The sequence below is a fragment of the Chaetura pelagica genome, unplaced genomic scaffold, assembly GCF_000747805.2.
Source record: "Chaetura pelagica isolate M959 unplaced genomic scaffold, ChaPel_1.0 scaffold11, whole genome shotgun sequence".
Classification (NCBI taxonomy): domain Eukaryota; kingdom Metazoa; phylum Chordata; class Aves; order Apodiformes; family Apodidae; genus Chaetura; species Chaetura pelagica.
In genome coordinates, this window is record NW_009952694.1 from 148,050 (window position 1) to 165,288 (window position 17,239).

Sequence of the window (17,239 nt, forward strand, 5' to 3'; positions counted from 1 at the left end):
CTGTCTCTGTTTTCCTGCCTGTCCTATCCGCTCTAGGGACCTTTGCTTTGTTACTCTAATAAAAGTTTGTTGTGCATGTGACATCTGACCTCGTTTGCGTCTTAATTTCACCAGTTGGGATCACCTTTATGAAAAATTGCCACGTGTCCGAATACCGGATCGTGACACCAGGATTCCTCCCCTCTGAGACATTTCCACTCTTTCTTTTGCCCCAGGGGCACTGTGCTTTTATGTCTCTATGGCATTTTAACTGTTCCTCCAACTTTATTTGTCTTTTCCAAGATGATTTGTACACAGATACACCCACTTCCACTTACTAACACCAAACTCCTTACTCCTCAGTGTCTAAGCAGCCTTTTATTTCAGTGAGGTATAATTTTTTTTGTTTCTTGTTCAAAAAAGAAGTAGTAACAGCTTGCTGCTTCTATCCTGAATAAAGAATGATTGTCAACTTTATCATACTAATTCTCTCCTCCAAATAAAGCCTTATGTGTTGTCTGGGGATGAACTGTTTACATAGTTATTTTAAAAACTGTTGAGATGATAAAATACATTTCACATAGAATTCTGAGCCAAAATGAGATGTGTACCCAAAAGTCTTAAAGAAGTACAGTGCTTCAGTATTCTATTCCTCCTCAGATGAGATGTGTGAAGACTTTTAAACCATAGTCAAAGCCTGTGTCAGCTTTTGAATATATTTTATTCATGTTCCTATGATGAATTTTTGTTCCCTGGTCTGATAGGAAGGATCTAACAGAAAAGAATCACCAATAATGCTTTGCATTTGCCAACATGTCCCAGCAGAGTCTTTTTTAAATGGAGAGTGCTTTTTAATAGGCAATGGAGAGTGAACAAAACAAAGTACCTTCTATTTACAAGGATCATAACCTGTAATATACAGCTTCAACACTGAGATAGGCTGAAGTTAGCCTGAATGCTGTAACAAAAATTTTTTAACTGATTAACAACGAAAAGTTATTCTTTTTCCTTTAAATATTCATACAAATTGCTACCTATTCTTTCAGCATCTCTTGGCGAGAGCAGAGAAGTTCACAACTTCTCAGTTAAGATTCCTTAACTGAGTAGATAAAAAAAGGCAGAATAATTTATGATTCATTCCATCTTTGTTTCCTAAATACATTTCAGACATAATCCAGTGAAAACTAGTGATTTAAAAAAATTTTCTTCCTGAGCATATGAATCAGAGAGAAAGAAAACAAAGCTAATTAGCAGAAATGAAAATGAAGGAACTTATTTGTATTTGATTTGAGAATGACTATGCTGTACCAGCCATTGTGAAAACCGTATCACATGCCATGCAATTAGCAGTCTTCTCTATCTAGTCACCAAGATAGGCAGACGTAACAGGATGACCAATTTATTATAACAGGTTTTTTTAGACTAGACTGGTTGCAGAAAAGACTGATTGCAGAAGAAGCTACAGAGAATGTTGCAGATGACATTAAGATAGATGTTACATATGCTAGCATTTTCCCAGGTCTTTATTCATGCTGAATGTTACATATCTGTCAGTGTAGGGGACCCCATAGGCAGCCATACAAGAGGTTTGAGCAGGCTGTCAGAATTTTTTTAGATAACACATGGTTAGACCATGGCAGTTAATATTGCCCACTTTCTCATGTGTCATTTTCAGGCTGCCAAAGGCATGTGTAAGCTGGATGCAGTGCCATTCATTATTCATCCTCTTGCTGATCAAGAAAGCAACCACATTTTATTATTACACTATATATAGATTCATTCCTTAATGGACTAGTTCTGGTATCTTCACAGGAGATCATTCGTGTTGGCTCACTGAAGTGTCTGTAATTCTCATTGTTCCTTGGTACTATATCTGAGAGTATTATGTTCATGGACCAAACCTCACTTCTTGTGCAGCTGAGAAATAAACATGAAGAACAGTATCTGTTGGAGCCAGACCGAGACCTACTGAGCTATAGTCCAGAACCGTGTCAGTAAGAACTTTCTTCCTTCTGTACATGTTGAAGCCTTTCTCTCTCAGTTTGTGATCTGTAAAATCTGCAGAAACATTAATTCTGAGGTCTTACACATCTGTAAAGAAAAATCAAGACCTTCATATATGGTGTTGATTATAGAATATAATGGTGCTTTTTTCTCTGGTTCCTTATAGATGTAACTTCTTGTTTTGGTATCATAATATTAGTTGCTGAAATACTAGACATGCACTTTTGTGATAATTAGAAAACTCTTACAGTCATTAAGTGTCCTGTTTTTTCACAAAAGTGTCAATTTTGGATGAAGGTCAGCTGGAATTTTGCCTGCCTCATGCTTCTTTTTTTTATTTAAATTATTCTTCATTATGTTCAATCTTAAACTACCATCTAGTTTACTCAGCACTTCTAGAAACTGCTGTACTTCACACTGGTATCAGTAACATAGCAGGTGAACTGATCCTGATTATGTTTTATATGAATACTACCTTTTCCAGCTTTGCAAAATTATAAATTCCTTAGTTTCTAAAATAATAGCTATGGAATTCCTCTGCTAACATAATATTATTATTTTCTTTTAAGCCCGTTTTGAACTGTGATCTAGATAAATTAATCTGCATTCTGATCTTGTTTATATGAGTTCATATGCTCACGCCCTTTAGAAAGAGGACATTGTGCACACTTTCAAATGTGTGACGTGTGTGAGAAGGCACAGAAGCCAAGCAACAATGAGGTAAAATGAAGAGAATAGACTTCTTAGCATTGCAAGTACCATCTGTTCTGTAGAAACGCATCCTCTGTGTTGGCATTGCCACAGTGGTATGACATGTGTTATTACTTTTAATCATACTTTGTGCTGAAGAAAAGTCTGGTTGCATGACAGCTTCAGAGGTTGCAGACTCCGTCAGAGTTAGTGCCTAGAAATCCAAGATTGCTTAGAGTCTTCGGTGGTTTTGTTTCTGGAATATAATGACCTACGTAAAATTATGACACTGGGGACAAAGCTACTAGGTCACATACTATTACATTTGTGTATTAGATGAAGAAAGCAGATAGTATTCACATGAAAAATGTGGCATATTCATAATATCCTGGAAAATTGTATGCTGAAGATTTTGTCATCATTTTCTCAGGGTAAAATTGTGGGTTATTACAGGATAATACTAGACAGAAAGAAATGATGGAAGGTTTTCTGTCCTGACTCAGACTTTTTTTCTGCCAGATTTACTAGTAATAACAGTCCTTTGTTTATCAAAACAAGGAAACAGTTCAAAGCCATTACGTAAACCAGTCCTTACTGAGACATCTGTTGTGAGGTCCTTGCATATGTTTGAAGGAGAAACTTAAAGACCTAAACAATGTTCTTTATGCATCATCATGACTTTATTTGTATAATTCACAAAATAAATGTATAATTGTCTTATTGCTGGCCACTGTCAGCTAATGTAGATGCAAGATATCCTTATGTAGTAAATGGAGACACAATCCATAAGTAATCTGAATTGTCTGTTTTACTGTTACTGAAATATTAATAACCAACAGTCCTGGATTCACACATTCTAGTTCTGTTTGCAATGACAACCAAATGATGTTGTATTTCTCTATTGATTAGACCTCACTTTTGTGTCATCAGTGACAGCGACCTTTCAAGCATCCAGGGATACGTAACTTCTGGCTATGTATTGTCGGAAGGCTGTTACCAATATCTGAAGCCCAAGTTTTTCTGAAAGAAGAGAAGCAGCCTTTTGATCTTATGTTAGATTCAAACAGCATGGCATCTAACTCAAGTTACACAGTTATGATGGCCAAAACAACAGAAGCTTGGCAATTCACTTAGGAAGACAAGTATTTTTTGGGTAAGAGTTTAACATCAGAGAACTGTTTTATTTGAGAAAACATTTAAATCCATGCTGTTTTAAATATATCCCCAAAATATCTTCTCCGTGGCTATTTTTCCACATAATATTTGTTTGGTAAATGTCTTTACATTATTTTGGTTTAAATGTTATTTTTTTTTAACCTTCTAATTTTCCTTGTCAAAAATGTTCTCAGTAGATGCTTATGGAATATTCTTGAAAATTCTTCAGTGTCCTTCAGTATTCTAGACCCTATAGAGTTACTAATAACATACTATTTTATTTTTATGATAATGATTGTAAATTATTAATTAAAGAAAATCAGGTTATATCATGTTTTGGAATGGTTTTCACTTGTTACTTGAGTAAGCTAATAAAAATGTGCTCAGAATATATGCTTTCATAGGCTTCATGAGTCAGCTGGGAAAGGACGTTGTTTAACATTTGCATTTAGGATACTGTCTTGCACTTTATTAAATCTGGGGAAAAAAAGAATTTTTAATATATTTATGTATTCTATGCTAGCTCAGTCTTCAAAGGGGTGAATGTTAGAAATGCTGTAGTTTGCATCCATATTAGAGTAGATGTCAATGAACTTTTACCACTAAAATCTACATAAAATGTGCAAATCAAAATACATTCATAACAATCAATATAACTGCAGATATATCATATGCCAAGAGCCCTTAAACATGGGGATTTTGAAAAAAAACCCACAATGTTCTGCACTCTTTCAGTTCTGTTTTTATCATTCCCTTTGAAATCTCTGGAATTTTTACCTTCAAGAAAATAATAATGTGATAACACACTCTTATCCATATGATCAATCCAATCATTTTAGTCTTTGGGAAATAAAAGAGGGAAGTACTAAAATCTACGTATTTTTAAACATCAAATATGATTCTTTCATGTAGGATTCTCAAAAAGTAACAGCTAATACAGCAATATTAGACATCTATTAAAAGCTAAACAAATAAAACACAGTTTTCTACCATTGTATTTCCCAAACAATTTTCAACAGGTGCCCTGAATTCTGAGTCCTGTGCAGCTATCAGAAAATGGTAACAAATAGAATGATATGTCACAATTTCAAGAAAAACATGGACTGACTCCTCCATTGCAATACTAGCTTTAATTTTGGACTGAACAGAAAATGTAGAGTTCAACTTACGACACTATGATAAGCCTTTCTAAACACAGGGATATTCAACTGTTTCAGGGCCCTTTCATTTTTATTATCTGGCTTTAAGATAAGTTCTTATGAGGCTTAGTATCTGCAGATGAAATTTGCTGGAAAATATCGCAAGCTACAGGCACATGTGAACACATCTCAACCTTTTTGATGGTGATAAATCATTGGACTTCAAGGAGACAAGTAATGTATTTTAGTTTTGAATAGGTTACCTTTTACCTAGTCATAGAGATTTATTTTGGAGATTACAGAAGCAGATTCTATACTTCCTTCTTACTTATGTACAATTTAAGTACTATGTAACTCCAAAGCGTGAAGTTTATTCTTTGGTTGGCAAGAACTTGCCAGCTTGCTCTGTCATAGCAAGCTACTGATTAAGAAAAAGACACAGCCCATGAAGCTCTGATGGACATTTGAAAGAATAAGATTACTAGGTTTTGATTGCTACTCAAAATGAGCTGCTGCTCATCCTGGCATCAGAAGTTCCAGGTACTGGCACTGGGAAATAGGACCTCTCATTCCTCATGATGATCTTTAATATTATGTCAGAAAGGAAGCACGCAGTTAAACAATCCATACCTCTACAATTTCACTTGCTCCTTTAGCTAAACAGTTTGCACAGAGTGCAAATATTATATGCCCAGCTTGACCTGCAACCTGCTCTGAATTTAGGCCACCCCATTATGTATTAGCTGTAGCTTTGATATACTCCTCAGAGGCTTTCACAAAATGCATGCACTACAATGATTCAGTCCAGAGGCTGCACATCTCCCTGTGTTGTCTGTTTCCTCCAACAGTGCTCGAAAATGTGCTATTATTGAAAGAGTTAAAAAAAAAACCCTTGGAAAAGCTAATTATTGCATGCAGATACTTCTTTGTGTGATCAAGGAGGGGACAATTTAATAGGCTCTGTAATACAACCAAGAACAAAATTGCTTTAAAGGAAGTCTCTTGTTGAGTGACAACTCTGTTGCCTGAGCCAATTAGGTCCCAATAAAGAGTGTTGAATTGGCTCCTGCTTTCTCATTAATTATGTTCTGTCACAGACATGGGGCTTGATTTAGCAATTTTGTATTACATTAAGATACTGAAAGGAATGGAACAAATGGCTCACTCTGATAATAGGCATTCTATACACGGTGTGACATTTACTATCCAGCTGTCCATAAGGCAGCCTAGCACTTCAGTTCAGGGGTTTATTTGTCATTGCTTCAAAGGGACACTCAGCTTTTCACAAAAAAGAAACAGAGAGGCTAATAGATAGGACAAAATGTACTGCTGATATGCTTTATTAGAGATAGGATGCTAGGGTTTTGCTAACAAGCTCATCCATTGGGACTAAGCCGAGTTTGCTGTCAATCATCCCACACACAAAAGCACACTAGTTAACAAGGAGAAATGAATTACAGACACTTATTCCTGCCTGTGGGATCACAAATACACCAATCTGTGAAAGAGGCACAAACTCAGAAGACAAACTACATATTTGTCAATAACCTCCTAGAAAGAACCCTAGTAATTCTTTGAAGACCTTTGATTTAGCTTCCCTCTAAAATACATGTATAGGAAATGTTTTAGTTACCATGACATTTTTCCTTTGTTACTTGTACAATTTTTCATCACATTAAAAACACAAAACTGAGGAGGTCTGCAAATGTTGTGCTAGGTATATACACTGCTTTTTATACCGAGCCACAGGGGGCAGCTGCTGTTGTAATATTCATTAATAGCAACAGAAAATTAAATCTTATGAACTTCAGGTTCAGTCTATCTGGCTTTAATGTGTACAGTATAATCTAAAACCCAATTTATGTCTTATATAATAATTAAAGTAGCAGGAATTTTTTTAATTTTTTTTTTTATTTAGGCTGTGCTTATTTTTTATCTTTGTGTATTTTCATGGGGAGTTTTGATCTGTTGCTTGCGTTGCACTTGCAGGTTCAGATTCATTACATATAAGTAAATTTGTTTATATATGTAAGTAAATATTAGCAAAATATACATCTGTGTTCATGTGTGAATTTAGACATAATTATTTGACCTTGATTTTGTATTCTTGTCAAAGCATTGCCATTTTTCATGTAACATGTCTAGCGTAACTGACTTCATCTAGAAATACGAATCCTTAGGACATTGGGAATTAATATTGCAAAATTTTAGTTTAATTTGAAAAAAAATCCAAGTCAAGAACAAATTCTAGATACAAATGTGTATTATCACAGAAAGAAAACTAAGATTCATTTTCCCAAAAGAAATGTGTAGTCAATAGAGGCTTTATTGGTGTGTATATAATCCTTGTCATCACAGTCTTATCTAAATTGGGTTACTATTTCCATGTTTTTTTCATGTTTGGAGAATTTTCTGCAATTGTATTTGTTTTTTTTAGAAGTATGGAATAGTATTTCTGAGCCTTTGCCATAAGGCAGTGATGTTACCTTTGGGAATACCTTATTTTACCTTATTTTGATATAGATACCCTGCAGATAAGTGCTTCATTACCTCTTCTGGTACACATGGATCACCCTGAGAGGTTAGAAGGGCTGGGGTTCATTCCAGAACATTAGGTACGGTCCCAGACACTACAAGAACTGCAACCATAGGAAAAAGCTAACATCTTCTCCAAACTGCCAGGATTTGGTGCCCTTCCACCAAAATAAAAAAAACGCCTGTAAGCTCCCTCCTTCCTTTGCACTTGCTGATGTTGCAGGCTGGGAGTGTGAAAGAGTTACGATCTAAGAAGGTGCCAAAAGTGAGATTAAGATGTGCTCTTGGTTCTTGAATAATTGAGGAAAGATTATACAGATTTCTTTCAGTAACCCACTTTGTCCTCAGTTACTATGAAGGAGCTGGGTCATTTGCAATGCTGTCAGAGGAACATAAGGAGGCTTTTCCACCTGAAAAAACCTGGATAACAGACTTAGGACCTCTTGTGTTCATTAATTGAAAAACAAACAAACAAACAAAACAAAACACAACAACAACAAAAAAATACCCAACAGTTCCCAATTCTTAACAGTTTTAGGGTACTAGATACAGGAAGGAGGGTTTGTAGATAAGTAGGCAAGAGAATATGCATTTCATGAGTTAGGTACAAAATTCTCAGGTGAATTAAACTATACCTAATTAAACTACTTCTTCTGAAATACATCTTTCTTCCTAAATGTCTCGGGCTTTGAGTCTCTGGACAGCATCTCCCAATACACATCTTCTGAGGAACTCCAAATATTTTTTTACGTTTTATTTCTCCTTTACAACTCTTCAAAATAATCTGGGCAATTAATATAATGATAATTTACTGCATTTGATCAATAAAGACTAAAGAAACAAAATCCTAACTAGTTAGTTGCCTAATGCTACTTGTGACCCATAAAGGGCAGTCAGAAACTGGTTATGGTTTTGTAGCATTGTTATCCTTCTGTCTTGCTTTACCATTCATTAATTAAGTACTCCGTTTTTTTTCAGTGAGGATTTTGGAAGGAAAGCAAACAGGAAACAAAAGTACTTCAGTATTACTTGTTATCAACCTCACCATCCTTGTCTCCTATTGTGTAGGTGGTGAGAATCACCTATCACCATTATCTTATCAGGTCTCATGTTTGCCTTAATTTCAAAATGGCTGCATCTTTTCCAGGTTACTGATATTTTTAGACAAAATTTCCATTAATTCCTTTTATGGCTATAATTGTCTCTGGTGTTTTGGTTTTTTTCTAAATAAAAATGAAGAATTGGAAACGTGTAAGTTTGAAAAGAAACATATCCAGAGTCATAGTAATTGAGATTCAATAGCTTCAAAAGCAGCTGTATTTAAAAAACATTAGCTATGTGAAGTTAGTGAACTACTGTCCAAAATAACTTGACCTAGACGGTAATTTAGGTCATATTGAATTATTTTTTTAAACATTAACAAAGAATGAAGGATTCTTACCTTGGTTTCATAAATCATGAAAAAGCTGTCCCTGTACAAATACAGATTCACTTTTATATAAAAGTCCTAATTCACTGGTACAGTGAACAGAGGATCTGCAGAGTTAGAGAGATCACACTGAAATTAACCTTTCTCTGAAACAGATCCACAACCTTAGGTCTAGATAATACTACTCTGACATGGGTCACAAACTAGGCTTGAGATTGCTTTTCTTTGCACCCACAGGTAATGAGCCTTTGAAGAGGTTATATAGTAGTAGCAGTGTCCCATCTATGCCCTCTAAGTGAAATATAACTGTGAGACAAACACACTTTTCCAAGGTGTGTTTGCAGACAAAAGTGAAATAAGCCAATTACTAGAAATCATCACTGCCTGAAATGTTCTCCAGAACATACCAATATGGGGTTTACTTATCTGGAAGACGGCAAGCGCGCTATACCATCTGATGACAAAATTGCTACTTATAGTTTCCATATGTTCTGTGCATAGCAAATGTAAGAGATACTAGTTCAGAAGATAACTCAGAAGACTGGTAGGAATTCTCAAAGGGGCCAAGCTCTCTCCATTGCCTATGCATGGAAAATTATGGAGACTGTCTTCCTGACTTTACATACAAAGCTTGGCCTGTTCATCTTCCAAGGTAGATTGAATAACTGTAATTATTTTTCCATTATATATGAGAGCAGAGTTTGGGGGTTATTTTATGTAAATTCTTACATTGTATTCAAATGGCTCCTTAAAAAGGGCTGTCTGTCTCCCTTGGGGAATGTACTGTAGAATGCTGGGGCATCTTCAAAACAAATAAGTTTTTTGCTAAGAAACAAGTTTATCTCGTGTGATTCAGTTGGGTTGTTGATAATCTTATGGCAGTAGCTGCACTGATCTCTGGTCTTTATAGATATTTTTCAAATTACTATAGTAATAATTACAGTAATGCCAAATGAAGTTGTATTGGTGATTCTTTGGATTTTGATGGAAATCACTGAGGGAATCTATGTTTCCTGTCATCTGATAGGCTCACTGGTAAAATTATTTAAAATCTGTTCCTCAAAAAGGGGCTGAAAAAGCTGTATAGGCTAGGTTGTGGTGACAGATGTAAGACTGACAGTACGTCCAAGCTGAAACTCTGAAATATCCAGAAAAAAATACCATAGAAAAGCTATGGTTATATTTTAGAATGGTCTACTTTTATGTAGCTTGGGGATGCTATTAATGAGTTGATTTCCACAGTGGTATTCTCAAATACAACCTTTTTTGTCTTGGAGGAAGATGACTTTTTTTGGATGGCAATAAGTTTGAGGGAGGGTGGTTTTCACAGTCCTAGCACTTCGTAAGTGAGAGTTCTGTGGCTGGATACCATGGGACTCCTTGAGAGACCACTCTTTGGGGAACACATAAAAAATATCCAGGGAGAGGACAAGAACAGGATAAGCTTTTGGGATTTTTCTTGAAAGTTATGTTCTATTTCCTCTAACATGAATCTGCTGAATCAACTTTGGCCAGGGTAGCTCAAAGCCATGTTCTTTAAATACATAGTTAGAAAGTAATTGCAACCAGATTAGATTGTATTCCTAACTGATAAATCATACTTCGGGTCAATTTTCTTTTTACACTTGTGGGTCTCCTTCAGCTCTCCTGTACTGCAGCTTAAAGAAAGACTGACTTACCAAGGAACTTTCTACTTGGTTTTTCCTATCATGCAGACTAAGTCTGAAGGCTAGGCAATGCCAAGCTTAAAATATTAATTTCTGTGCACTGAAAAATCTTCCTTCTTCACAACGAACCTTGAAAAAGGAAGCAAATTACTAAAAATTATGATCCTTAATTACTAAACTGTAGAAGTTTACCCTAATATTCCCTCAGTCCTTTCCTGTCAGTTCAGTTTAGTTATGAGTCCTCCTCAGTAGCTGTTGATATTTTCTTTTGCCTATTTGCTTTGTCACTTCTATGTATTTGTGCAAGGTTTGTTAAAGTAAATGTAATTTTTCTTTTAAACGGATGTTGGCTCACCATTTTTCTTGTCTGTAATGTCCATTTCTACTAATATCTAAGCTTGCAAAATGCTGTCTTAGAATTTTATCTAAAAATAAGTAAAATGAGTGTCCAGTTTTATTTTTATTGAGATCAGCTGATACATGATGTTGTCTTTCATTTGGGAGATACTGAAAAGCTCTCATAATAAGCATTAATATGCATTTGGGAAGGAATCTGAAGAATCAGCATAAGATCTCAGTTAGAAGTTTCTCTGTGAGGTTACCAAGACCATCTGCAGCACTGTCACTGAGCACAAGGCACAAGACCAGGAAGTCCAGATATTTGCAAGATGAAATACTTATGAACTCTGATAAAAATCTGATTATTTTCTGTTTTCGTAAGCCATAGTCACAAAAGCTGACATGTTGGGAACAGTTTAATATCCACAGATGCCCGGTGACAGGTAGTATTCTAATCTAAAATAGCTTTCCTAATTATGCTATATTTTTTGCAAATGCTGTTTTTCACTTTACAGAAGTTCAGACAAATGTTGTTAGATGTTCCTGATGCTTCTGTAGTCTAAAATTAGTCAAACTTTGGCCTCGCCGGTAGCATATTAAATATAACTGACACCTCAGTCAGCATCCCCTTGAGATTTTTTAAATATAAATTTGTCCTTTTTCTTGGAAATACATGTGTTATTCACCCTGATCACAGATGGTATCACTGTTGTACACTGTTACAAACTTTCTTTTCAAAATCCAAAATTATTTTACATTTATAATGTAACTAGCTTGTTTTTCTTTTTTTTCCGTATGCTGGTTTCTCTAATGGTCCCTCTGTGACTATTTCAGAATTCTGTTTGGATCAGGAAATTTTAGATAAAAGCTAAATGCATTTCAACTTTTTTCTCCAAAGGTCTGGAACCTTAATGGAACCATGACGTACAAGTAGTCTATGAATATTATGAAATGGTCCCTGAAATCTCTCAGGCCTTACTGCTTTACTGTTGAGCTTAAGGATTCTAGAAGAAAGGAAATATCTTGCAATCTTCACCAATATTGAGGAGTATATGGCCAAGCATTGTAAGTTATGCTAAAACTAATATATGAAAATAGATTTCTGAAGTCAGTCAGGCCTGAGCTCTGGACCATTGTCAGCTATTAGTTCACTCTGAATCCAGTGATGAACAAATGGTTGCAGTTAACCTGTTTTGGAGCAAGACTGTAGCATATCATTTCTGATCTGAAATCTGTTTGACAGCATTCTTAGGTTGGCTTGGCCATATTAGAGAATCTCTAGGAAAATAATGCATAGGAAATACTACCTAATTACAGTTTTTGTTTATTAACTGATTCAGTGAAATGCATTCAATTTAGTATCTTCTCTACAACTGCTATTCTAATTAGCTAATAAGACATCTTCAAAATTATTTTTAAATATCTCTGTTTAGATTCTGACTCATACAAGTAGCAAGCTGTTGCTTTTTTTTTTGCCTGAGCTACAGTGAGTGATTAAAAATTATGTAAATGACTCAAAGAGAAAAGTTCAGGTTTTATATAATCATAAAAGTGCTTAGGCGATCCAATTGAAATAGAAAATGAAAAAAATTGCCTTTATTGCAGGAGTGGACAAAATTAGATTTATATTCTTTCTGTCTAAACATATGAAAACAGGTCTCACAGTTTTAACTGGATTCATAATTGAGAAAAATTCCTACAAACTATAGAATACATATTATCCTTTTATAGTTAGAATCATCTTTAAAAGGGCAAAAAATAAAGATACATTTCTCTAACTGTTTTAAGTGAGACTTTCCACTTGGAATTTTCCAGTTTACTCCCCATCCACGAATCAGACACAGGTTACCAAAGAACTGCCTAAATGTGTCTGCATTGCCAGTGTAAGTCTACAATGAAAACCTCAAGAAATAGAGAGGAAAGCAAATCATCTTGAAAAAAATAGAAGGATGACATGTCAGAGAGCTTTAACCACTTCAAACAGTTTGTTAGAAAATAGCCCAGTTATTTAAATCACTTAAGGAAATACCAGAATACAACCAACAAAGGACTTATTTAAATCATTATTTTCACTATAGGTTATAAAATGAAAAAGAGAAAGAAATCCCTGCAGATTAATCTTTTTCTAAACATTTCCCAAGATTATAAATAGTGTACGAGTAGACATTTAGAAGAATGCAGAGCACTCAAAGAACTAGAAATAATACCAATGTCTTATGCATTGCAATTGATGTTTTAAATAATTAGTATGAATTTTCAGTCCTTGGTACTGGCTTCCCTTTTAGTGTGACAGTGTGCTTATAAACATGTTTCTCAAAATCAACCTACATAGAAATGGGACCTGTAATGAACATTACATTATATCCACATTTTGAAAATTTGTTGCTGAAGGATAACTAAAGGGTTCATAAGTGTTTGTGTCATTTAAAGGAAGGTTCATGTAAATTTTCTTCAGTCATTTAGGAGTGTTTTGACTCAATACTCTTTTGGGAGTCCTTCTGAGATCATAACTTCCATATTTTACAGCATTTCAATCAAGGGAATACATCAGAAATAAATTAATTAATTAATATTTCTTCTGAATAAGCCCATGTGTATAGATGTTGTTTGAGAAATTGATTATTATGAATTCTAATTTATCGATCCTAAGTATTTGCATGATGTTATGGGCATATACGCAGCGCACTAATTATGGTACTCTCATCTGCACAGAGTTTTCCTTTAAAGCAAACTTGGCTGAGGAACTACCTCTGAATCTCATATGGCTGGGTTAAGCTCAGAAATTCTATTGATCACTGGTTTAACTTCACTACCTAGACTGAGCAAATACAGGCAATAAACAGTTTTGCTTCAATACTGCAGTGTTACTTAGAATGATCGCATCCTCATTCTGTATTCTCTTTCTGTCTGCACGGGAAGGGCAAGAGAGAAAAAGATAATGATAAATTAGCCCTTCTAAGAAGTGTCCTTCTAGATCTCTTGAAAGTGCTTTTCAAGGACTTTTAAGAGTATTCTAAAACTGTATATAAAATTCCATCAAGGAACTGGCCATTTCATGGTCTTCTATTTCTGTAGTTGCATCAAATTTCAAATTCCAAGATAGCAGAGAATGTCCACATATGCTTTTTGCAAAGTTAAAATATATATAATATTAGTAACTCTTAATCTTTTGATATCTGATCTTGAATTAAGTTTTTTCATGGTGAGTGCACTAATACTGAAACTTCAGTTCACATTTAAAATTAATTTAAATAGTACCCTAATTTCCCTTTCTTCCATACATTTTAATTAATGATAGGTCCATAGAAAATACAGAGATCTAACTGTAAGTGCCAGAGTCCTTCATCCCACACAAGCAAATTAGTCAGCCAGAGAACCCCACTCCCATTTCCGTGCTTTTTAGACACATACAAATTTTTTATTCTTTCCTGCATGACAGAACAGCTTTAGGAAAGTTGTAAAATATTCCCTAATAAGTCTGATGAAAAGATAAGTTATCTTGGACTTTTATTGCAGAGCTTTTAAATTTGGTGTGCTTTGATATTTAAGAGCCAGTAGTTCATTGTTTCCACATTAGCCGTACAACTTCAGCTCATGTTCTGATATTATGCTCTAGGTAGACAAATCTGCTCTGAGCATCTTAACAGAACTTGTGGAAGCATACTTCTGGGAGAGTGCCAAAGACTTTCTGGCAGCTCAAGGAAATTATGAGTAGATAGAAGAACTTACCATAATTCTTTGGAAAACCTCTTAAGAAGTGAACAGATACTGACAACACATGCTAGACCTTTTCTCAAGAAGAAAACTAAATAAATATTCTGATGTGAGCTCTTGCTCCAAAATCAGTCTGAAAAGCAGCAATAACAACACAACTGCACTATGTCAGCAGAAGCAATTCTGGCAGTGAGTATGAGGAAACAGCAATGAAAGCTGTAGCTGATGGGAGCTATTGCCATGGCAGTTCTCCATCTGTGGTAGGCGCTGTGCATACTTGAAAATGGTGTCACCTAAATGGAACATCTTTTTTAGACCTCAACATTGCTCACAGACTGGTGGATCAAAGTCAGACTTTCATTCTAGCATGTGTCTATCCTAAAGACATAGATTCAAAATGAAGGGCAAAAAAGCTTTAATACCTTTTGGCTTAGAGACCTGTGGCATCTCAGTTTATTGTAATCACAGCAGTAATACTGTTGCCAGCATGTGTGAGCTGTATGAGATAGATATTTCTGAAAATGTGAGACCTATTTTTGATCGTTCTGACACACTTCACCTCCAATAAGAATCATAGAATCATAGAATCATAGAATCTTAGGGGCTGGAAGGGACCTCGAGAGATCATCTAGTCCAACCCCCCTGCCAGAGCAGGGTCACCTAGAGTACATCACACAGGAACTCATCCAGGTGGGTTTTGAATGTCTCCAGTGAGGGAGACTCCACAACCTCCCTGGGCAGTCTGTTCCAGTGCTCTGTCACTCTCACAGTAAAAAAATTTTTTCGGATATTCACCTTGAACCTCCTATGCTCCAATTTACACCCATTACCCCTTGTCCTATCACTGGTCATCACCGAGAAAAGCCTAACTCCGTCCCCCTGACACTCACCCCTTACATATTTGTAAACATTGATGAGGTCACCCCTCAGTCTCCTTTTCTCCAAGCTAAAGAGACCCAGCTCCCTCAGCCTTTCCTCATAAGGGAGATGTTCCACTCCCCTAATCATCTTCGTAGCTCTGCGCTGGACTCTCTCGAGCAGTTCCCTGTCCTTTTTGAACTGAGGGGCCCAGAACTGGACACAATACTCCAGATGTGGCCTCACCAATGCAGAATAGAGGGGGAGGAGAACCTCTCTTGACCTACTAACCACACCCTTTCTAATGCACCCCAGGATGCCATTGGCCTTCTTGGCCACAAGGGCACATTGCTGGCTCATGGTCATCCTCCTGTCTACCAGGACCCCCAGGTCTCTTTCACCTACACTACTCTCCAGCAGTTCAGCCCCCAACCTGTACTGGGACATGGTGTTGTTCTTCCCCAAATGTAAAACTCTGCACTTCCCCTTGTTGAATTTCATCATGTTTCTCCCCGCCCAACTCTCCAACCTATCTAAGTCTCTCTGAATGGCAGCACAGCCTTCTGGTGTGTCAGCCACTCCTCCCAGCTTAGTGTCATCAGCAAACTTGCTGAGGGTACATTCTATACCCTCATCCAGGTCGTTGATGAAGATGTTGAACAACACCGGTCCCAGCACCGACCCTTGTGGGACTCCACTAGTAACACACCTCCAACCAGATTCTACCCCATTGACTACAACTCTCTGACTCCTTCCTTTCAACCAGTTCCTAATCCACCTCACTTCCTGGTCACCAAACCCATACCTGATCAACTTATCCACAAGGATGCTGTGGGAGACGGTGTCAAATGCTTTACTGAAATCAAGATAAACCACATCTACCGCTCTACCATCATCTATCCACCTAGTAATTTCCTCATAGAAGACTTCCTGATCACCAAACCCATACCTGATCAACTTTTCTACAAGGATGCTGTGGGAGACGGTGGCAAAAGAAGCCTGAGAGAGCTTCAGCATTCCTGAATGTGTAACAACAGGAAGGGATAATAGTATTTACAGGTTTTTCTGTTTTCTAAGTCTGGCAAAGTTTTAGTCTACATTTATTTTCTTTGCAGGCAAATATTGTAATGCCAGAAGTTTAAAGACCACATGCAACAGGAATTATTTTCTCAGTTTACTAATGCTCAAGTTCCCAAGGGACTTCTGCTTACAATATTTCTCTACTTTGATTGTCAGTGAGGCACTGTGGTTGAGTTACTAGCTCTGTGGCTTGTATAATATAGGTCTATTATAAACTTGGTACACTGTTGAAGCATTTTGTGATCTGCTACGAGAAAAAATATAGTCAGGATCTAAGTAACAATTGCTTGTGTCTTGATAATTGTTGTTGTTCAAAGGTTTCATTATCTCCTTTCTGATAATGAAAGTAAGCTTCATTATTTTCTTCTGAAGTTCGAAGTAATTCCTTTTTTTGTCACTTTGCTTTTGTACATTTTACCAAGCATCATGTGGGAGTAAGTTATTCTGCTGCAATGAATCCTTTCCTGGGGTTTTCACATTGTTGTCAATGCAAAATAGACAGAAAAAACAGACAGGTGAATGTTCACTGATGGTAATACACTCCTCATCTTCAGAGGCATCAAGGAATGCACGGAAAATTGCAGTTGTGATTCATGGGTATTTTCCCAGTTTCTTTCTCTTTGTAGATGTAATGGAAACATAAAGGTTTA